A 24,807-nucleotide genomic window follows, 5' to 3' on the forward strand; every position below is an offset into this window, starting at 1 on the left:
CAGTGCCAAGGTCAGTTTTGAAGATTGACAGGTTGGAATAAATCTGGTAGAAAGCATGGACTGTATGTATATACACTGGACAAAATGCACAACATCACCCATAGGTTTTCTATAGAGACCCGAAACAGCCGATATGAACTCCATATCTGAGCATAGCCATGTTGGCAGTGGTAGCAATGGTGACTACATCATGATGAATCCCCATAAAGATAAAGAGGTGTAGTATGGGTGGCTCCAGTGTGTAATGAAAGAAGCCTGAACACACCCCATCTCTGAGTCAAAACCAGGTAAGCTAACAGGCTAACCTCTGTTTGGATGTTTTGGAAACCATATTTTTGGAGACTGCGCAGTGAATCTCTTAACGGGTTGCTTTGGTGTGGGCATAAAAAATTAGGAGCCGCTTATTTTCTCAATGATGGATGAAGCTACTGACAGCTACTTAAAGTGCTACCGCTATTAGCATACAACATTAAATAAGATGAGAATTTCATTCAGTTTAAATATTGCAGTAGTGATGTCTTAGATAATCCATTCGGTCATTTCACCACACAACAAGCCATATTATTCCAGATGTTTGTAATAAAATCCTCCAGAACGACAGACACAGATCTCAACTATGGCTAGCAGCCACATTAAGCAGCCTCTGAGCAAGAGAAGCTATGAGAGTCAGACTAGGCTCAGACTGTATCTCAAAACGGCCACACCCCTAATCATGCACAACTTTATGGTTTAAAAATGCCCTTGATATCTTGATAGCTTATACCATTTCATGCCAGTAGGTGACACTGTTTCATAGCTGTAAAGAAGACTAGGACTAAGTGCTGAGATGAGCGTGGCAGCATTATTGCCTCACAGCCCACATAGGCATTTTGAGCCCTGTCTTATCCACAGACATTTCTTTGCTATTTCATGCCAAAGGTACTGCTCTACAGCATTTTCAGGATGTGCAAAGATTTATGCTTTCCACATTGGACAAATGATTATGAAAGTGTCATGAGTGTGACTAAGGGTGCTTTCACAACTACACTGTTTGGTTCAAACTTGCAGATTCAGACAGGTGAGAAAGTATGCACTGGACTCCAAAAATACTGATGCACATCTGTCTGCAAACCAATCAATTTCAAGTGCAGAGAGCTGCAGCCTATGTGAATGAAGATGACAGAACGTGTGGAAGCATCATTTGCCACTTGCATAAGTGCAGTAAGATCACAATCCACACAAATAAATGTAAAAATAAGACTTTGATGCAGGAGACTGCCCTAAAATTATCCCAGACTACAGTCCTAACTAAAGCAATGAATGAAGAAAAAGGAAAATAGGACTTCATAAAGTAGTACAAGAAAGAAGAAATTGGTACTTGATCACAGAAATTTGTAATCACTGTCTCCATAGAGACGCCCATTGATATATGTATTATGGTCAATAGATGACTGCGCCTTAGAATCTGTGATCTGCAGTATGAAAATTATAATGGTTTACATAACAATATAATCTTAACGTTACTTACAGAATTTGTATTGAGAGATTGTAGGGTCTAATCTTAAATACTGATAACTGGCGTTTACAGATGTCTCCTGCAGTGCAAATATATTTTAAAAGGTAAGAGCTATTTTTAATATCTCTGCATCCTTTCAGATCATAGAAAAATTCATCTTAACTGATGGTGAAGGTTTCAAAAAAGTGGCAGAAGGTGTGGAAATAAAGCCAAAAAGCAACCTTTTCAGGATTCCAAAGAATTTCTTAAAGGTGCAGTCCCTTTCTCACTCACTCATCTTCGACCACTTATCCCGTGTCGCCGACTGAATGATCCCCCTAAAAATTGGTCTGCCCTGTCTTCACTGTGCACGCGTCATTTGGGACCACAGCAACATGGCTGAGACTGACTCTCTACACCCAAAGGGAATAATGTGATTAGTAACCATCGGATGACAACGTAAAACCTCTTAAATCATTCTAAAGTTAGTTTTAAGCAGAAATGAGGCAATAATCAGTGAGTCGCAACTGATGCTTTGAAATGACGGAGGCGCAGCAGCACGTCTGAGTCTGACGTGCTGCTGCAGTGCTCTGATTGCTTCCCCGTCTTTTATTATGAAATAATGCTGAATTAATGTGTAAATGATTGTTGGACAAAAGCTTCAGATATCTGTCGCTGAGACAGATGATGACTGGAGTGCAGTTTTAAGCAGAAATGAGGTGATAATCAGTGAATCGCTGGTGACACTCAGAAATGACGCTGCTGAGCTCTGAAATGACGCATGTGCAGTGAAGGCAGGGCGGACCGATTTTTTTTGGGGGGGGGGCCGCTTGGTCGGCGACACTGGGATCGAGTCGCGGGGGAAACAGCTCCAGCAGGGGACCCCTGACTTCCCTTTACTTGTCCAACAGATATCCAGCAAAACCTTCATGTGAAAAGTTTCTGTGTAGGCTCTCAGTTGTCCAGGTTGTCAAGAAGAAGAGATTTCTTCTCGACAAGAGTCAAGACAGAAGTCAGACCACCAGAGCAAGAATTTTAGCTGAGGAAGCTTCTGCGATTTGAAGTGAAACGTCCTCGCGTCAAGCAACCCAGTCCAGTCGAAGATTCAAGCCTCTCTACTTCATGTGAAAAGTGTTCAGAGTTTTTTCACAGCAACAGAATGTGTATTTGTTTTGTCCACGTCTCTGTGTTTGCATTTTACAGTTTTGCTTTGCTTGTCACAATTAAAGATCTGCTTTGGTTCCATGATGATAACACTAGTGTATGGAGTGGAACAGTGTCATGTGCCTCTCGAATGTCTCACTGTGTGTTGTTGCTGTATTTTAACCCACATGGGCTAAAATCCTAAATTTTTCCAGACCAGGCTAATTTTTCATCATACTGATTATTTAAGATTGTGAAATGTTTCTTTCAATACTAATGAACAACATGATAGTGGCTCAGAAGAAAATAATTTTTTATGGTTTAAATGGTAAAAAATGGAACGGGACCAAGTTATGCAGTGTGCTGCCATATACTGCAAAGCTTGCTCAGAAAATATGATTGAACTGTTTTGTATTTCTCACAGATGAGGAGAAGCAACATTAGAATTGTGTTTTTGTTACAAAATTCAGTGATTATAAACAAATGCTGCAAGAGTGTCAAACCTCTAAATCGAAGCAACAGCCCATGCTGTCTGAATCAACAGGCGAGATTCACTGGCCATGTTGAGCCAGTTAACATGCAAGGGCACATCCCGAATGAATTAAAAACACCCTAATCTGATCAGTATGAAATGCAAGGCCGTATCCTTAGCAGGTCTGGACCAGATGGCACTGGCACTCTAATGCTGCACTGAAACGGGCCAGGCCCAATCCCACAGTGTGAAATTGGGTTAGTGCCCGAATCTAATGCAGGCCCCTGGCAATGTGAGCTCCCCAACCTATTCTCTTCTGGCCTGAAGGTACAAGGCTCACTTTGCCAATCTTTGCCCCCATATTTAATTACAATTCTCAGTGCACTTCACTGACTCCATCATTTCACTCAGCGGTGAAACTGACAGCTTCCTAGAGCCATTTGTCTCTTTAGACCAGTCAGCTTTGTACATATCCCAAATAGCCAATGACATACCACAAAATGTTCTCTTTCATAGCGTGTAAGACTGGAACAACTCTTGGATAGAATATCACACAGTGTGTTTGCACATTCTGACCCGAGTCGGGTGCTGTTACCATGCTGAGGTCTGACTCCTTGCTTTGTTGGTATAATAACTTTTTGGATTCTCCAAAGCACTTATAGGTATCGACTTACAGCAAATAAACGGTGCCAATGCTGAGTGATTCCCGTCAAAACGATGGCAAAAGCTGTGGCTGTCCTGCGTCGTCTTGGACCTTGTTATAAATATAAAACATAAGTCTGCAAATGTTGTTCGGCTTAAGGTTATTATTACCTCTTGACACCCCAAAGGCAGAAAACGAGAAGCAGAGAGTTGAAAGCGTACCACCACTGTGCCCTGGAGAGTCCTGCTTCCATTTCAGCTCAGAGTAAGGAATCATTTATGCCAGTGGTTCCCAAGCTTTCTTCCTTGGAGCACCCCACTGGTACAGAAGAAAGGCTTGGACTCCAGGTTGGCAAGCAAGAATTTATACCACCGCTCGCAGTAAGAAGCAGCTTAAACATGTTTTTTATTATTATTATTTATATTTTACTTGTCTAGGGTGGATGTGACATATGATACATGCAATTAAAACTCCAACAGCTTGGAGTTCACTTTTTTAACACCTTTTGTCGTATTGTTGGTATAATCAAGCCTCTCATCTTTACCAGTTGTGTCATATAAGAGAAATCACTTTCCCACAAGCTGTTGGAAAAGAAATATCTTGATGTCAGTGGCACACCTGTTGTTAAACTCTAAATAAACTCAGTATGAATTTTTCAGAACTTTAAAATTGCATTGTGTAATTATTAACAACATATAATGCTAGTTATGTTATTAAAATTACAGGAACTTCTTTAGCTACTGGCAGTATGTCTGTTGAAGTCAACATTCACATTGTGGTTCATTGTTGTTCAGTTTGACCAAAAAACAATACTGTATGTTAGCTACTTTGGCTAATAAAAAAGTAGCACTTCTGCCTTTTCCAAAGTAACCAGAGATGCTCAAAGCATATTTTATGTTGCAGCTGTTATTTTTATTGTGCAATTTCACTTTTCTTTTAAGATTTGCTATGGTACATGTTCAGTATGTTACAAATAAAGTTTAAAATAATGTATTTGCTACACAACATCCACTTGTGGCATCAACAAAATTGCCAGAGCTAACTTTCAAGACTCGTACATGGTTGATATAAACAAATATATTAGAAAAACACGCCTAGTTGCACTGAAATTAAGATGACTTGGTTTGTTAAAAAAAAACTGAACTTGTGTTGACTCAAGATGTTTGTTTTCAAATAGAAACTGTCTCCCCAAAGGGTGTATATATTGGGGATACCACACAGTCTTACTTTTTAAAACTAAAGATGTCACTTGGGTGTGTGGTGAAACATTTCAAAGACCAAGAAGTTCAGTTGATATAAAGTACCATATTCACACGTCTGAGGGCCCAGGTTGTTAAACACCCACCTAAAAATGAATGACTTCCATGACCCCAACATTTTGCAAAAAAGCAAAAAACTAATTAGTTTCATGATGTTTTTCTCCTCTTCCGTGTCAGGAAGTATTCTGTGACAATGTGGCTTGCTTTGGACAAGCACAATCAGTTTGTGTTCAGTTTTCCAACAAAAGTCTTTTTATTTCATCTTCCATGAGTGCCAAAGTTTTCTGTTTTAATACAAGGCTGTGTAAAATGTTTCAGTGAAGTAAATTATTGTCTGCATTGTTAACATTGAAAACTGACTGTGCACATCACCTTTTTTTTTTGTTTGGTTTGTTTTTTGCTGCAGAGATGAAAAAGCTTAAGACAGAAAGTTGGTTAAATGCCCACCTGAAATTAAATATGTTTTAAAATTAAGGTTTATTAAATGCCCACCTAAACTAAATTAATTCAGTGACCCCCAGCATATTGTAAAAAGCAAAAAACAATGAGTTTTCACAATGTTTTTCTCATCATCAGTTTGTCCTGTGCTCTTATGGTGACCCAGGAAACAATTTAATGTTTTGAAGACATCTCAGAAACATTTTGGTTTGGTTGGTAAAACATTTTGAGGAAATGTTTTGAAAATATTGAAGTGTAGACTCTTCGAAACATTTTGAAAATGTTTTGTGGCAATACACCAAAAATGTTATTTATTACGGCCACTCTTAAAATTTCAGTTATCTTTATCATTTTATTACTAGAAGAGATATACTCATTATCTCACAGGAATATATCACAGTGATCTTGGAACTACTTTTTGCACAGGAATTCATCAAGCACGTCAGCCGCGGGCATGTACTAACTCAGAATATACAGAACCTGTATATCGTTTTTTGGCCAAAACAAGAATGTCCACTGCCTGAGCTAGTGGCCCACGCAACCCAGTCTCATGGATTGTTGTGATTCAACAGCACGAAATATACATTAATTTACTGGTTCATCATATTGTCATGAAAAGTGCAAAATTTTCGTCATAGCAGCAAGAATTCATTCCAATTCATTCCATGGTGTCTGCACGTAATTAAAAGTGCAACGGGGGGGGGGGGTTAGGGTTGGGGCAGGAGTAGGGTTTATAATAGTGAGTTAAAAAACCCCGTCACGAAAATTTTAATCATTTCATGAAGGGAGGATGAAAAAAAAACGTGAGACTGGGCTGGGTGCACGTGAGAGTATGAGGTTTTGATTGTACTTAAATAGGGACATCTAGGGACCTTATTCTATCTAGATACATAAATAAGTTTCAATCTTACCTTTCAGAACTTGCAATTTCTTCAATTATAAGAGAGAGAGCATTGTGATGCTTTAGTGATGCTGAGAGTGATGCTTTAAGTTTGATATTGTGTAACTGATGTGGTCAGTCAATCAGGATGCAGCCAGTCAGGATGCAGTTAATCAGAAGTAATCAGCAGAAGCTGTATTTCTGTGGAAGGATTATTCTGTTCTTGATGCCAATGACAATATGGTCAAATATATGGAACTTAATAAATTACTTCATGACTTTGATTTTATTTTAAATCATATAAATACTGCTCTGCCCTGATATGAAACAATATGACTGCTTCAAACCATCTGGGAAACATCTGTCAAACATTGTCCTAAAACATTCTCTTGTGACGTCAGGAAAACATACATAGAACATCTTTGTAAGAGTGTTCCATGACGCATAACACAAAATGGCTGATGCACATCCAAAATGTCCTTGTAACTATCTGATCTTAACCAAACTGCTTTTCAAAATGGCTGTCACACAAAATGTCCTTGTATTTGGTAAAACTATCTGATCTTTTTACAACTGTCTAATTGATAAAGCCATTTGATCTTTTTATAGATGTTTAATTGATAAAAAACAATCAGCATGATGGAACACTGCTTTTATTGCGTGACCCTACATTACAGACATAAACACAAACTATAAGATTTTTACATAACTTTGAATGCAACACGGACAGACACCCCCTTATTTACCTCACTTTGCAGCCATCTCACATAGACCCTGATTCAAGCCAGGTTAAGGACCGCCCATATGGGGGACTTAGGCTGGAGGAACAAAAGGTAGTGTAGAGTGGAAATCTGGGTTCTTTGTCCCAGGTGTTTGCATGTGATCTGGTGAAAAGATCCCAGTGCCAAGATGACTTTCTGTGTCAGTGTAAGAACTTTTATAATACAACATCTAAACTTTGAAGTCTGTTTCCTGTCCAATTCTTTGGAGACCACTCACCGTGATAACAGAACCGAACATCTTACTGAGACATTGTGAAAACAATTTGTTAAAATGTTTCGGAGAGTCTACACTTTAATGTTTTCAAGATGTTTTCAAAACGCATTGTGTAGAAAAACCTTTCTAATAACAAAGCAAAACATTTTGGATACATTTTGCATTTCCTGGGCAAGACAGACAGCAACAAACGGATTATTTAACTGCTGAGTCGCCTGGATTTAAACATGTAGGACCTTTTTGAAGCTTTCATGACAGCCATTTCTCTGCTGTAATATAAACACTGTGCAAAATGTTTCATTGAAGTAAATTATTGTCCATGTGGCTAATATTGAAAACTGACCATGCACATCACGTCACATCATCTCACGTCATGTCACTTTTTTTTTTTGCTGCACCACACATCAACTGATGTGGAACACATTTAATAAATGACTAAAAGATAGAGGGGAAAAACATACGCAAACATGTGATTTATTCTTTATTTGTGATGAAATATTTGGACGAGTTTATGCAAACGGCCACCCCTACTTCAAGCAGAAGTTCATGTGGAACGCCCTGGGTGCTCAGACGCACAAATACAGTAAGGTGCTGTAGCTTATTTACAGCTTAAACTAACACTCTAAGAACTTTGTTTATCTTGAGGTTCTGCAAAAGTAGCTAGTGACATATTTATGTCCACTTATCAATTATTGGCACAATTCAATCAATCAATCAATCAATTTTTTTATATAGCGCCAAAGCACAACAAACAGTTGCCCCAAGGCGCTTTATATTGTAAGGCAAGGCCATACAATAATTATGTAAAACCCCAACGGTCAAAACGACCCCCTGTGAGCAAGCACTTGGCGACAGTGGGAAGGAAAAACTCCCTTTTAACAGGAAGAAACCTCCAGCAGAACCAGGCTCAGGGAGGGGCAGTCTTCTGCTGGGACTGGTTGGGGCTGAGGGAGAGAACCAGGAAAAAGACATGCTGTGGAGGGGAGCAGAGATCGATCACTAATGATTAAATGCAGAGTGGTGCATACAGAGCAAAAAGAGAAAGAAACAGTGCATCATGGGAACCCCCCAGCAGTCTACGTCTATAGCAGCATAACTAAGGGATGGTTCAGGGTCACCTGATCCAGCCCTAACTATAAGCTTTAGCAAAAAGGAAAGTTTTAAGCCTAATCTTAAAAGTAGAGAGGGTGTCTGTCTCCCTGATCTGAATTGGGAGCTGGTTCCACAGGAGAGGAGCCTGAAAGCTGAAGGCTCTGCCTCCCATTCTACTCTTACAAACCCTAGGAACTACAGGTAAGCCTGCAGTCTGAGAGCGAAGCGCTCTATTGGGGTGATATAGTACTACGAGGTCCCTAAGATAAGATGGGACCTGATTATTCAAAACCTTATAAGTAAGATGAAGAATTTTAAATTCTATTCTAGAATTAACAGGAAGCCAATGAAGAGAGGCCAATATGGGTGAGATATGCTCTCTCCTTCTAGTCCCCGTCAGTACTCTAGCTGCAGCATTTTGAATTAACTGAAGGTTTTTTAGGGAACTTTTAGGACAACCTGATAATAATGAATTACAATAGTCCAGCCTAGAGGAAATAAATGCATGAATTAGTTTTTCAGCATCACTCTGAGACAAGACCTTTCTGATTTTAGAGATATTGCGTAAATGCAAAAAAGCAGTCCTACATATTTGTTTAATATGCGCTTTGAATGACATATCCTGATCAAAAATGACTCCAAGATTTCTCACAGTATTACTAGAGGTCAGGGTAATGCCATCCAGAGTAAGGATCTGGTTAGACACCATGTTTCTAAGATTTGTGGGGCCAAGTACAATAACTTCAGTTTTATCTGCGTTTAAAAGCAGGAAATTAGAGGTCATCCATGTCTTTATGTCTGTAAGACAATCCTGCAGTTTAGCTAATTGGTGTGTGTCCTCTGGCTTCATGGATAGATAAAGCTGGGTATCATCTGCGTAACAATGAAAATTTAAGCAATACCGTCTAATAATACTGCCTAAGGGAAGCATGTATAAAGTGAATAAAATTGGTCCTAGCACAGAACCTTGTGGAACTCCATAATTAACTTTAGTCTGTGAAGAAGATTCCCCATTTACATGAACAAATTGTAATCTATTAGACAAATATGATTCAAACCACCGCAGCGCAGTGCCTTTAATACCTATGGCATGCTCTAATCTCTGTAATAAAATTTTATGGTCAACAGTATCAAAAGCAGCACTGAGGTCTAACAGAACAAGCACAGAGATGAGTCCACTGTCCGAGGCCATAAGAAGATCATTTGTAACCTTCACTAATGCTGTTTCTGTACTATGATGAATTCTAAAACCTGACTGAAACTCTTCAAATAGACCATTCCTCTGCAGATGATCAGTTAGCTGTTTTACAACTACCCTTTCAAGAATTTTTGAGAGAAAAGGAAGGTTGGAGATTGGCCTATAATTAGCTAAGATAGCTGGGTCAAGTGATGGCTTTTTAAGTAATGGTTTAATTACTGCCACCTTAAAAGCCTGTGGTACATAGCTAACTAACAAAGATAGATTGATCATATTTAAGATCGAAGCATTAAATAATGGTAGGGCTTCCTTGAGCAGCCTGGTAGGAATGGGGTCTAATAAACATGTTGATGGTTTGGATGAAGTAACTAATGAAAATAACTCAGACAGAACAATCGGAGAGAAAGAGTCTAACCAAATACCGGCATCACTGAAAGCAGCCAAAGATAACGATACGTCTTTGGGATGGTTATGAGTAATTTTTTCTCTAATAGTTAAAATTTTGTTACCAAAGAAAGTCATGAAGTCATTACTAGTTAAAGTTAATGGAATACTCAGCTCAATAGAGCTCTGACTCTTTGTCAGCCTGGCTACAGTGCTGAAAAGAAACCTGGGGTTGTTCTTATTTTCTTCAATTAGTGATGAGTAGAAAGATGTCCTAGCTTTACGGAGGGCTTTTTTATAGAGCAACAGACTCTTTTTCCAGGCTAAGTGAAGATCTTCTAAATTAGTGAGACGCCATTTCCTCTCCAACTTACGGGTTATCTGCTTTAAGCTACGAGTTTGTGAGTTATACCACGGAGTCAGGCACTTCTGATTTAAAGCTCTCTTTTTTAGAGGAGCTACAGCATCCAAAGTTGTCTTCAATGAGGATGTAAAACTATTGACGAGATACTCTATCTCACTTACAGAGTTTAGGTAGCTACTCTGCACTGTGTTGGTATATGGCATTAGAGAACATAAAGAAGGAATCATATCCTTAAACCTAGTTACAGCGCTTTCTGAAAGACTTCTAGTGTAATGAAACTTATTCCCCACTGCTGGGTAGTCCATCAGAGTAAATGTAAATGTTATTAAGAAATGATCAGACAGAAGGGAGTTTTCAGGGAATACTGTTAAGTCTTCTATTTCCATACCATAAGTCAGAACAAGATCTAAGATATGATTAAAGTGGTGGGTGGACTCATTTACTTTTTGAGCAAAGCCAATAGAGTCTAATAATAGATTAAATGCAGTGTTGAGGCTGTCATTCTCAGCATCTGTGTGGATGTTAAAATCGCCCACTATAATTATCTTATCTGAGCTAAGCACTAAGTCAGACAAAAGGTCTGAAAATTCACAGAGAAACTCACAGTAACGACCAGGTGGACGATAGATAATAACAAATAAAACTGGTTTTTGGGACTTCCAATTTGGATGGACAAGACTAAGAGTCAAGCTTTCAAATGAATTAAAGCTCTGTCTGGGTTTTTGATTAATTAATAAGCTGGAATGGAAGATTGCTGCTAATCCTCCGCCCCGGCCCGTGCTACGAGCATTCTGACAGTTAGTGTGACTCGGGGGTGTTGACTCATTTAAACTAACATATTCATCCTGCTGTAACCAGGTTTCTGTAAGGCAGAATAAATCAATATGTTGATCAATTATTATATCATTTACCAACAGGGACTTAGAAGAGAGAGACCTAATGTTTAATAGACCACATTTAACTGTTTTAGTCTGTGGTGCAGTTGAAGGTGCTATATTATTTTTTCTTTTTGAATTTTTATGCTTAAATAGATTTTTGCTGGTTATTGGTAGTCTGGGAGCAGGCACCGTCTCTACGGGGATGGGGTAATGAGGGGATGGCAGGGGGAGAGAAGCTGCAGAGAGGTGTGTAAGACTACAACTCTGCTTCCTGGTCCCAACCCTGGATAGTCACGGTTTGGAGGATTTAAGAAAATTGGCCAGATTTCTAGAAATGAGAGCTGCTCCATCCAAAGTGGGATGGATGCCGTCTCTCCTAACAAGACCAGGTTTTCCCCAGAAGCTTTGCCAATTATCTATGAAGCCCACCTCATTTTTTGGACACCACTCAGACAGCCAGCAATTCAAGGAGAACATGCGGCTAAACATGTCACTCCCGGTCTGATTGGGAGGGGCCCAGAGAAAACTACAGAGTCCGACATTGTTTTTGCAAAGTTACACACCGATTTAATGTTAATTTTAGTGACCTCCGATTGGCGTAACCGGGTGTCATTACTGCCGACGTGAATTACAATCTTACCAAATTTACGCTTAGCCTTAGCCAGCAGTTTCAAATTTCCTTCAATGTCGCCTGCTCTGGCCCCCGGAAGACAATTGACTATGGTTGCTGGTGTCGCTAACTTCACATTTCGCAAAACAGAGTCGCCAATAACCAGAGTTTGATCCTCGGCGGGTGTGTCGTCGAGTGGGGAAAAACGGTTAGAGATGTGAACGGGTTGGCGGTGTACACGGGCTTCTGTTTAGGGCTACGCTTCCTCCTCACAGTCACCCAGTCAGCCTGCTTTCCCGGCTGCTCGGGATCTGCCAGGGGGTAACTAACGGCGGCTAAGCTACCTTGGTCCGCACCGACTACAGGGGCCTGGCTAGCTGTAGAATTTTCCACGGTGCGGAGCCGAGTCTCCAATTCGCCCAGCCTGGCCTCCAAAGCTACGAATAAGCTACACTTATTACAAGTACCGTTACTGCTAAAGGAGGCCGAGGAATAACTAAACATTTCACACCCAGAGCAGAAAAGTGCGGGAGAGACAGGAGAAGCTGCCATGCTAAATCGGGTAAGAGCTAGTAGCTACGCTAAGCTAGCGGATTCCTAAAAACACGCAAAGTGAATAATGTGTAAATAATTTAGAGGTGATTCAGCAGGAGTGCTTTAGTTAAGGCACGTAAAGATTACATTGGGAAACAAATTGTAATCTAGATAACTAGATCAATCTAACTGCGCAGATTAAACAGCTAACAGATACAGAAAAACACCACAATTATTATCAGTCGTGTGAAACTCGGTACCTGTGGCAGTATGAATATATTTTTACTGTATTTGCACAAAGTGAATAACAGTTTTGGAAATAAAATAATAATGTTGGTAAATGGTCTGCATTTAAAAAGCATTTTTCCATCTGCATCATATGCTCAATGTGCTTTACAAATAATGCCTCACATTCACCACGATGTGAGGGTGGTGCCACACAAGGTACTCACTACACAGTGGGAGCAACTAGGGGATTAAGGACCTTGCCCAAGGCCTCTTAGTGATTTTCCAGTCAGGCTGGAATTTGAACGAAGGATCCTCTGGTCTCAAGCCCAACGCTTAATCACTAGACCATCACCTCCCCCTACACCTGTCTACATATACGGTCGCACAGTTGACAGTGCATGTCAGAGCACAAACCAAGCAAGAAGTCAAAGGAATTGCCTGTAGACCTCTGAGACAGGATTATAATAATAATACATTTTATTTGTATTGCACCTTACATTTCAAAGAAATCTCAAAGTGCTACAGCAAGGATTTAAAAACAGATGTAAAAACAGATTTTAAAAACAGATTTTGTACAACCATTTCAAAAGATAAAATATCTAAAAGGCCTTTTGAAATAAAAATGTCTTTAGGCCTTTTTTAAAGACCTCCACACTTTGTGGGGCCCTCAGGGTATTTGATGGGCAGCCAGTGGAGGGATCTGAGGACAAGGGTGATGTGGTCAAACTTGCGCCTCCTCGTCAGGACCCGGGCAGCACAGTTCTGGATGTGCTGCAGCTTTTGCAGGTTTTTACCAGGGGTCCCGACGAGGAGGGCATTGCAATAGGGGCGGAGTTTGGCTATGTTTTGAGGTGATGGAAAGAGACTTTGCATAGGTGGCGGATGTGGATGTCAAAGGTGAGATGTGGGTCAAATCTGATTCCAAGGTTGGTGACGGAGGTGGACAGGGGAATGTTGTGGCAGAGAATGGGAATACTGGTGAGGGAGGAGGACTGGGTTTGATGTGGGGTACCGATAAGGATGGCTTGAGTTTTGTCAGTGTTTAGTTTGAGAAAGTTATCAGTCATCCATGCCTCTATCTCCTCCAGGCCTGAAGGGCAGACGGCAGAGCTGAGGGGAGTGTGGAGTCCATTTTGATGTATAACTGTGTGTCGTCTGCGTAGCAATGAAATGAAACCTTATGTTTACGGATGATTTGACCAAGGGGGCGCATGTACAACCCCTGGCAAAAATTATGGAATCACCGGCCTCGGAGGATGTTCATTCAGTTGTATAATTTTGTAGAAAAAAAGCAGATCACAGACATGGCACAAAACAAAAGTCATTTCAAATGGCAACTTTCTGGCTTTAAGAAACACTATAAGAAATCAGGAAAAAAAAATAAAATTGTGGCAGTCAGTAACGGTTACTTTTTTAGACCAAGCAGAGGGAAAAAAATATGGAATCACTCAATTCTGAGGAAAAAATGATGGAATCATGAAAAACAAAAGAACGCTCCAACACATCACTAGTATTTTGTTGCACCACCTCTGGCTTTTATAACAGCTTGCAGTCTCTGAGACATGGACTTAATGAGTGACAAACAGTACTCTTCATCAATCTGGCTCCAACTTTCACTGATTGCTGTTGCCAGATCAGCTTTGCAGGTTGGAGCCTTGTCATGGATCATTTTTTTCAACTTCCACCAAAGATTTTCAATTGGATTAAGATCCGGACTATTTGCAGGCCATGACATTGACCCTATGTGTCTTTTTGCAAGGAATGTTTTCACAGTTTTTGCTCTATGGCAAGATGCATTATCATCTTGAAAAATGATTTCATCATCCCCAAACATCCTTTCAATTGATGGGATAAGAAAAGTATCCAAAATATCAACATAAACTTGTACATTTATTGATGATGTAATGACAGACATCTCCCCAGTGCCTTTACCTGACATGCAGCCCCATATCATCAATGACTGTGGAAATTTACATGTTCTCTTCAGGCAGTCATCTTCATAAATCTCATTGGAACGGCACCAAACAAAAGTTCCAGCATCATCACCTTGCCCAATGCAGATTCGAGATTCATCACTGAATATGACTTTCATCCAGTCATCCACAGTCCACGATTGCTTTTCCTTAGCCCATTGTAACCTTGTTTTTTTCTGTTTAGGTGTTAATGATGGCTTTCGTTTAGCTTTTCTGTATGTAAATCCCATTTCCTTTAGGCGGTTTCTTACAGTTCGGTCACAGACGTTGACTCCAGTTTCCTCCCATTCGTTCCTCATTTGTTTTGTTGTGCATTTTCGATTTTTGAGACATATTGCTTTAAGTTTTCTGTCTTGATGCTTTGATGTCTTCCTTGGTCTACCAGTATGTTTGCCTTTAACAACCTCCTCATGTTGTTTGTATTTGGTCCAGAGTTTAGACACAGCTGACTGTGAACAACCAACATCTTTTGCAACATTGCGTGATGATTTACCCTCTTTCAAGAGTTTTATAATCCTCTCCTTTGTTTCAATTGACATCTCTCGTGTTGAAGCCATGCTTCATGTCAGTCCACTTGGTGCAACAGCTCTCCAAGATGTGATCACTCCTTTTTAGATGCAGACTAACGAGCAGATCTGATTTGATGCAGGTGTTAGTTTTGGGGATGAAAATTTACAGGGTGATTCCATAATTTATTCCTCAGAATTGAGTGATTCCATATTTTGGGCACAGTTCCACTAACTGCTAATTAGTGAAGCAAACATTTTTTGTTAGCAGATTAGCTTTTCAGCTAACTTTGAAAACCACCAGTGGACGAAATAACTTCTGCTAAATTTAGTTCTGCTAACTTTCAGTCCGCTAACATTTTTTTTTTTTTTTTTGCTGGTATAGTGAGTAAAGATGAATGTCAGAAACGTCTGTAAAATCTAAAATCCTACATGTTTATTCCTGTCATGTGCTTTGCCATAAACAGAGTAAAAACTCATTTACTTTCAACATGCTGATATTCAAACAGTGAGCAGGAGGCATGAAGGGCAAAGCACCTTTCACTCATGGTTTCATTTAAAACCAGCTATTTCTGGACAGTTTAGCGAAATTAATGGCAACTCTGTCATTTTTACAAGGTAAAAATACGATATTGCACAGTGAGTGTTTCTTTCTCTTTTTGCTCTGTATGCACCACTCTGCATTTACTCATTAGTGATTGATCTCTGCTCTCTTCCACAGCATGTCTTTTTCCTGGTTCTCTCCCTCAGCCCCAACCAGTCCCAGCAGAAGACTGCCCCTCCCTGAGCCTGGTTCTGCTGGAGGTTTCTTCCTGTTAAAAGGGAGTTTTTCCTTCCCACTGTTGCCAAGTGCTTGCTCACAGGGGGTCGTTTTGACCGTTGGGGTTTTTCCGTAATTATTGTATGGCCTTGCCTTACAATATAAAGCGCCTTGGGGCAACTGTTTATTGTGATTTGGCGCTATATAAATAAAATTGATTTGATTTGATTAGATTTTTTGAACATTTCAAAATTCTCTTTGTGCAGTTGCACGTGCCAGCGCCCCTCTCACATTCAGTTCACACCTGTTAAAGATGTGTTTACTCTTCTGCACAACACAGGGCATGCAAGTGCGTGCATCAAAGATGCACAAGTGTCAGGGCACCTTTAGATAGAAGCGCTGGCTTGTTGTTGTTTGTGATTGCCTTTGAATTTACTCAGAAGTATCAGTAGCTGCCAGTGTACTGAATTCAATACTAAATGTTTTCGGTTTAGCTTTTAGCTGTAACTTCCGCTAAATGTTTAGGGGTTTATCAGTTTAGCTTTATAAAAGTTAATTTTTTGGTTAGCTGTGCCCACCACTGCTCCCAGACCATGAGAAACAAAATTCTCTGGTCTGATGAGACAAAGATTGAACTCTTTGGCGTGAATGCCATGAGTCATCCCAGACAGCAAATGGATCTGGGCTGGATGTAGTCCATCATCCGGTACCAATCCTGAAAACGGATCTGGTTCAGTTAATTTTGGCCCAGATCTGGCACGGCTCCACTTTACAATTCTGGAACAGATCCGGACCAGATCTGGGCCAGGGTGCAAAAATTGTCTGAACCAGATCCGTTTTCAGGATTGGTACCAGATGATGGACTACATCCAGCCCAGATCCATTTGCTGTCTGGGATGACTGTAAAGAAACAAACCGCATTGCGATAAGCATTTAAAAAACCTCAGTGATGATCACGATTACAGAGTACACACTTATGCTAACCCCATGTTCCAGCCACGGTGCTGTGATGCGGACCACATCTGTCCCAGATCCGTGCCAGATATGGGCTGTAAACAGTTGGTCTTTTGCGGATCCAGTTCAGATCTGGTCCGGATCTGTTCCAGAATTGTAAAGTGGAGCCGTGCCAGATCTGAACTGGATCCGCAAAAGACCAACTGTTTACAGCCCATATCTGGGGTGGATCTGGGACAGATGTGGTCCGCATCACAGCACCGTGGCTGGAACATGGGGTTAGCATAAGTGTGTACTCTGTAATCGTGATCATCACTGAGGTTTTTTAAATGCTTATCGCAATGCGGTTTGTTTCTTTACAACAAGCAAGTTTTATAAGTCCACGGACACTGATCTGTGTGTTACAGATACAAATCAGTTTCCTAGGATCCACGGAACTTACCTCCGTAAAACTTGTTCCTGCCACGGTGCTGTGATGTGGACCACATCTGTCCCAGATCCACCCCAGATATGGGCTGTAAATGGTCGGACTTGTTTGAATACACGCTTCCTAAGCTAAGCACATCAATTTGCTCTGTGGGATCACAACTGGACTACCAATATACAGAACAGAGTTCGATTCCAGGTGTGTGCTTCAGACTACCTGTGTGTGTCCTTGCACAAGACACTTTGAGCACTATCGTGTGGATCCATGGCGCACAGTCTGAAATGCAGAAAGAAAGGTATTTGGGGCATATCCAAGTCCTTTACTGAAGTCTGCATAACCTGAGTGCAACTGTGGACGTTTTGTAGGCGCGAGTGTCACCTGGCAAATCATAATGTAAGGCACACAGCGCTGTGGTGTTTGAAGGGATGCAAGTGAAAGGGATGGAAAATTAGTGAGTAAATGGCTCTGCACTAAACAAGGCGAGGAAGAAACAGCAGACAAAAAAGACACCAATACCGGAATTTGCCTTGACATTTTGATTACTTTGCTCTTTAATGCCTGTTATTGTGGCAGTGTGTAAAAAATGTTCACTGACCACTGTGCACCATGCATGTAAGGTGCAGTTGTTTCAGTTAAACTTTGAGGTGAGTAACACATGACCCTTCATGCACCCGTCTGCTTTTTCAAATTAGAGAATTTCATCTGTCGTTCACGGTTGTGCACGCTGTCATGCGCTGTCAGCGCACCGTGAGACAGTTGGACTGTTAATTTTCTGTAATGAGGTTGGATTGTGTGATGAGCACTTGCAATGTGTTTTGTATCAAATAATGCTTTGTTACACATTTTAATTATGTCTTATCAGCACATAGTTTTTTGTTTCAACCTCTGGACCTGCAGTCTGAAACCCTCTGACAGGGAATCTGGTGACATCCAGGATTCACAGATCTTGCCATTTCTGTCAAATCTTGTCAAAGGCAAAATATGTCAGAACTAAAAGTACAGATCAGTGCAAAAAAAAGTACAGTAATTCTGATACAATGATGAGTGTTTGCGGACCAAAGGTAAATTTAAATGCCCACTTTCACCAGTTAAGGGTCAATAGGTGGCTGGAGCCCATTAAAATGAAATCAGATTTTTAAAAATATTTTCATTGAATTATCAAGCTTTGAAATGGACTGAAGACATTCTTCACATCCATTCATTCAACATGCCCAGAACTGGAGATGGGGGCAGTGCAATTCACTCATTAGTATTTTCCCCCACCTGCACTGGTTTCCTAAAAGCGTTTGGCTTAACTCCATCTTCCTGACTTCCGACCCTTCCGACCATCTGGGATTCATGCTGGGAAAGGTGTGCAGAGTGTCCTGGCAGGCACTGGGCCTTGCCAGAGCAGTTCTCCATCTCCTGGACACAGGATCAGGTGTCACCATTTTCACAGCACCTTCTGGTTCTGTTTAACAGGAAATGAGGACCATCAGAAGAACGCTGACCAAAACTGAGCCAGAATGGTCCGTGACAAGCAGGAATATTAGCTTGTGATGGCCATCAGTAATTGAATGAGCTCCCCACCCACCACCACCGCTGCCGCCACTTTCACTCATAATGAAGAGAATATGTGCTTGGAATGTGTTTGTCCTTCTCCATCCATCTGCCCTTTCCTTTTTTTCCTTCCCATTTTTTCTACTCCTTAATAAATCATTTGCTGGGGCAGAAATACTGGACAATTTCACTCAACTTCAAAGTTCTTTGCATGGTGTCATGTCTGTAACCTCAAAGTGATGATGCATTTAAAAGCTTCTGCCTCAGAGCGGCTTCGCTTTAAAATGTAGCTGCGCTGAATGTGTCGTGACATAGCAAGCTGGATAACATGAGAGATCAATTATCACACCTCATTTTCTTCTCATATGCAAAATCATAATGTGTGGACCATGTCAGACCTGAACCATCAGGTGGCGTATGCTCTCCCCTTAAATGTGTTTCACAGATTGTCTGAAAGGGTCTGATAAATCTTTGTGATGTTCTGGGGGAAAAAGAAAAAAGTTGAAGGGAAGGAATTTGGCCTCTCCTTGATCTGTCTTCAAATGTCCCTCAGCAGACAAGATTTAAGAGTAATAAAGCAGCAGAAGGAAGCTGACACTCGGCGTGACATCATGACACACTTACAAATGTTGCTTTCATATTTGAAACTTGCCACAAACTAATGCAGTTGTACACTCCTGCCTGTGCGTGTGTGAGGAGAGCAAAGTGCTGAGAAAATGTGGTGATTGTGAGGAAGTGGGAAGCACGGCTTTGAGGTGCAGCGTTACATTCAAAGCAGTTTTCAAAAGACTTCTGACAATAACAGTGGAAAATTGTTTTCTTCGTTGCGCCGATTTTTGTCAAAATTCATTGATTCATTTTCTGTACCCGCTTTATTCCAATTAAGGGTCATGGGGTGAGGGGGGTGTTGGAGCCTATCCCAGGAGTCATAGGGCTTGAGGCGGGGTAGACCCTGGACAGGATGCCAATCTGTCATAGGGCCCACAAAACTGACAAAGTTCAATTTGTGCAGGGGTCAAAAGTTAAAGTTGCTCCAATTTTTGTAAAAAGTAATGCAAATTATTAATAATTAAAATTCAAGCTAATCACCGGGCGCCTAAAGGCGACTTCTGCTCCTAACTGGCAATTAGGATGGGTTAAATGCTGTAATCACATTTCATTGTGCAGGGAACATGTTCCTTTGTGCATATGACAATAAAATTCTTTTTATTCCTCTGAATCCTTGAATCCTTATCACCACTGGGTGCGTGTTAAATAATTATTGTAGAATCAAGGTGAATAGTATATAAGCAGATAGATGCTTGTTTTAAATGTGGGGCTTGACCGGATTTCTGGCTGTGTGGTTGCCATCCAAGGCTGTTCCATGATGTCATAAATGCAGCGCACCACAGCACCAGTGCGGGACTTGACTTATGCTACCTATCATGAAATAGGTCACCTGTTGTGTACCTCACATTTTAATTCTTGGAGGATTAAAAGTTTTATGGGGAGGTGATGGTCTAGTGGTTAAGCGATGGGCTTGAGACCAGAGGATTCTTGGTTGAAACCCCAGCCTGACCGGAAAATCATTAAGGGCCCTTGGGCAAGGTCCTTAATCCCTAGTTGCTCCCGGTGTGTAGCGACCGCCTTGTATGGCAACACTCTGACATCAGGCCCAGATCCAGACTGGTTTGGACCGATGCAGTTGCATCGGTCAGATTTTTTTATGCATCGTTCATCATCGGTAAAAAAAACATCTCGAATAATCCCGAATAGTGCCGAAGGTGTCCCCGCGGTGAACACAGCTTTTGATTTGATCCCACAATGCACCACGCAGGTGTGCGCACTCAAACCGGATCAAACAAACATAGCGTCCGTCGACTCGATGATCATGGCATCCAGGAAAAAAGTTGTGCAAGGAAAATTGGGCTCTTATTTCAGCAAGAAACGGTGAGTGGTTTATAAATAGTTTTCAGACAATAGTGTGTTTGAAAGGCATTCTATGATGACTGAAACTACATTTTCGGTGGTTTTCCGACCATACATGTCAACCTATATGGATTGTCCGAAAATTATACAGATTTTTCCGAGTTTCAGAGTCATACGGACGTACAAATAAAGTCAGATATTCAGGGTTTGGTCTGCGGCGGCTCTGTAATCAACCGTTTCTGCAGCGTGACTCCACTTTGAACCGTGAACCATTGAAGCAATGCTTCGAACCACTAGTTCGTTGGTTCTTTGATTTGCTGCTCTTCAGAAATGGCAAGTTCACTTCTTAACCCCTCTCAAAGCCATTAAAATACCGTGAGTCACTTTTGTGTGTATTAAAGTCACTAACTCAGACTCTTGTCTTGTTGCAGTCAAGAAACGAGAATCGTCCTCCGTTCCGTTGTCACAGCTCCAAACGCTGCGCGGCTCTCTGCCAAGACAGAGTCTGGTCGGAATTAATAACTTCAAAATGAATTGCCACTTTAAATAAAATGACACCTCTTACAAACGTTGTAATACAGACAAGAAACTACAATCGACTAAAACATTTTTTTTCCTCCCAAAATGAGACATGTTGTAAGAGCTCAGCTCAGATATATGGAAAGACATTCATTCCAATAATATCTGAAAGGAAATGCTTTTGACAAAAACTACAGATTTTGTTTATTCCTGTTTATGTCCAGAGTTCAAGGATCCACCATGTAGAGTTTATTATGTCCAAAGTTTAAGGATCCAGTGACCAATTTCATATTTATTTACTTTAAGATTCAATAAAATGTTGTTCAATTTCAATTTAGTCAGCTCATAAAGCGCCAAATCAAAAAAAAACTATATGGATTTGAATCATGTGTGATTGCATCAGCCAAGCTTGAACCTTCGTGCGCATGCGTGAGTTTTTTCACACCTGTCGGTTGCGTCATTCGCCTGTGAGCACGCCTTGTGGGAGGAGTGGTCCAGCCCCCTCATCGGATTTTCATTGTCAGGAAACTGGCTGATCGACTGCCGCTTTGCTTCATCAAAATTTTTCAGAAACTGTGAGAGACAGCCAAGTGGAAACCATTTGGAAAATTCAGATGGCTTTCGGTGAAGATCTTATGGGGATCACACAGATTAAGGACAATTACAACTGGATTAAAGACGGCCCACAGCGGGGGATGGCGCACCGCGCACCGAGCGGCAATCGACAGGCTCAAAAGACCAGATCATTTCAAAGTGAACGCTTTGTTGATCCGGGATGTTGTCTGACTACCAGAGAAATGGCAAGACAGCTGGACATAGCACTTTTTCGGCACATTCCACTGTTACAGGAGTTTTTGTAATGGAAAGAGGAGCGGAGAAATTTGCCACGGAGCCGCTCATGACACGGGACGAAAGCACCTCCGTGTTTGTCTCACAGGACAAGCCTTAACATGCCCAGCTCTTGCACCATTCGGAAAATTCAGACAGCTTTTGGTGGCTTTTCAGTCGTGTGACTATCCGAAAAATTGTGGACGACCTGGACATGCCACAACATGTCCTGTGAGGCTTCATCATGGCGTTGCTTTTTGTTCTGTGCCCTGCGCCTCCGTCCCGACGCGCGAAGTCCTCCACACGTCTTTTCATGACAAAAAACTCCTGTAACAGTGGAATGTGCCGTTCATTTCCAAAGTAAACGCTTTGTTGATCCGGGACGTCGTCTGACTACCACAGAAATGGCAGAAGAGTTTGACATCAGCACTTTTTCGGCATGAAAAGACGTGCAAGGGTTCAAGCTTGGCTGATGCAATCACACATGATTCAAATCCATATAGTTTTTGCAAAAAATAAAAAGGTCCGTTACTTTTCTAACAGACCTCGTATGGCCTGTTTGGCTAGGACTTTGGCCACCTGTCATTGTGAACACAGGACTGTACTTAGTTGCTTAGCTGCACATTCTGTGTTGTTTTGTTTTATTTGTTAGTATGACCAAAGCAGATGGTCCCTCATTGAGTTGGGTCTGCTTGAGGTTTGTTCTTATGACCAAAAAATGGCTGAGGAGTATGTCCTTACTACTTCTGCTGAAGTGTTTTTTTTTTTTAAATGTTTGTATGCATTTTATTTTTTAAAAGCATATGAATTCTGTATAAAGCGTGGTGGGACACAAAGGACATCCACTGCATCCAACACTATCTCCAGTCATCTGGACTCTCTGTTACTACTGGACCAGATGGATTTAGATGAGAAAGTGAGGTCAGCAACATTCACAACTACTACTCACTTTAAACAAAGTGTCTGACTACCACCCAAAAAGGCCAATGGTTCATCCAAACCTCCAAAAGGTAGCCACTATAGGGTCATTCCAATTGGCCTTTTCCAGTTGCTTGGCTCCTCAGCACCTCATGCTGGATCATATTTGAGAAAGTGTGCCACATGGCTGTAGAAGCAATGATCCTCCAAGGAGACCAGGTCCCAAGGACATCCAACCATTGCTTTAGGTCACTAGATAGCATCTACGACTCAACCTGGAGTAAGACAGGAGGCAGAAGGTCCCTGAAGACTTGGGCTTTCCTGTATCAGCATTGCCACATCTGTCCAATATACTCTTCCAAAATGTCTCTCAGCCGCATAGGTCAAGTTTCAAGCGACATGAATTTCACTGCTGAGATAAATGAGTCTCAAAATCACTTCAACACTTTTAACACATACAGCTACACTTCTGATGGAACAGCCCAGGAAGTCACTCAATATTTTTATTCTACTTTTTTCACTTTGAACTAATTTTGACTTTGGTTTTGTATTTTTCAAACCTTAACTAAAATCACTTGTAGTGCATTGCTTGTGGAATGCCTGTCAGACTGCGCCCTGACCCTGAGCTGGCTGCTATAATGATGGGAAGATGAAAGAGCCGAGCCCATTCCCAGGCTGCCCTGTTAGGGGGTGCAAGCCTGTGAAATGGAGAGATAATGTAGACCAGGTGTGCTGTATATGCCTGAGACGCTTCCTAGTCAGAGAGCTCCACTCAGTGAAAGGGAGGCTACACTACCACTGTTCAAAGCTGACTGGGCCACAATCCAATTCATGCACTCAACATCTCACACATACTCTATAATATATGCAAATATACGGTCTATATGCTGGAGTCGGTCGAGATGCATATCTGCCAAGTGGGTGTGCTTGTTTTTTTTTTTTAAAGCAGTGCTGTGTCTATGTAAAAATATAAATTCTAGCTTGGCTGAAAATCAATACTTTGCTTGAATTGTACAGCTGCACTATTCATAAGCATGACAATTAGACCATTCTGATCAACTACTTTCGCACATTTACTCCCTGTACCCTCCGTTAATTTAAAAATCTGGAGAAGTCTCAAAAGAAAGGTCAGACTGAGTCGCCCCAAAAGTGTTTGTAATTGAAACGGGCCAGCTTGCAAAGCTCGACTGTAATTACAGTCTAATTAGTGGGTGGCTAGCAGGATCCAACATGCCATTTAACATCAACAATTTAACCCTTGAGAGAGAGGTACGTGCAAGATGCTTGCTGATCCTGTAGGACAAAGCTGCCCCCCTTCCACACACACACACACACACACACACACACACACACACACACACACACACACACACACACACACACACACACACACACACACACACACACACACACACACACACACACACTTTTATCTCCTGTAGGAGGTCAGTAAATGTCAGTTGGAGAGAGCTGAAATTGTTGAAGAGGGGCTCGTTTCAAGATAAAGTCCTCATTAAAGCAGTATACATAAGAGCACATTGAATGATAAATATGAAACACTGATTACATACAAACAGGAAAGTGTCCCTTCTCATCACCAGCTATTGTCTTCCTGAGATTATCTTGTAATTAAATCTAAGAGGCCTTTTTTGTCGAGTGACTGAATTATGATCATTCCCACATGAATGAAGGGCAATCACAGCGTCTGCCGTATGGGTGATCATACGCTCCAGTCGGCCCAGAGGAACGCAGTATTGTACTAAGGCAGACTTTATTTGATTTTCTCCATTTGGCTATTAAAAGAGCTGTCAGTCAGAAAGGCTTATCTGCTGAGTGAAAATGTGATTCCACATTTTGGAATGTAGTTTTCATATTGTGTAAA

The sequence above is a fragment of the Thalassophryne amazonica genome, chromosome 2, assembly GCF_902500255.1.
Source record: "Thalassophryne amazonica chromosome 2, fThaAma1.1, whole genome shotgun sequence".
Lineage (NCBI taxonomy): Eukaryota > Metazoa > Chordata > Actinopteri > Batrachoidiformes > Batrachoididae > Thalassophryne > Thalassophryne amazonica.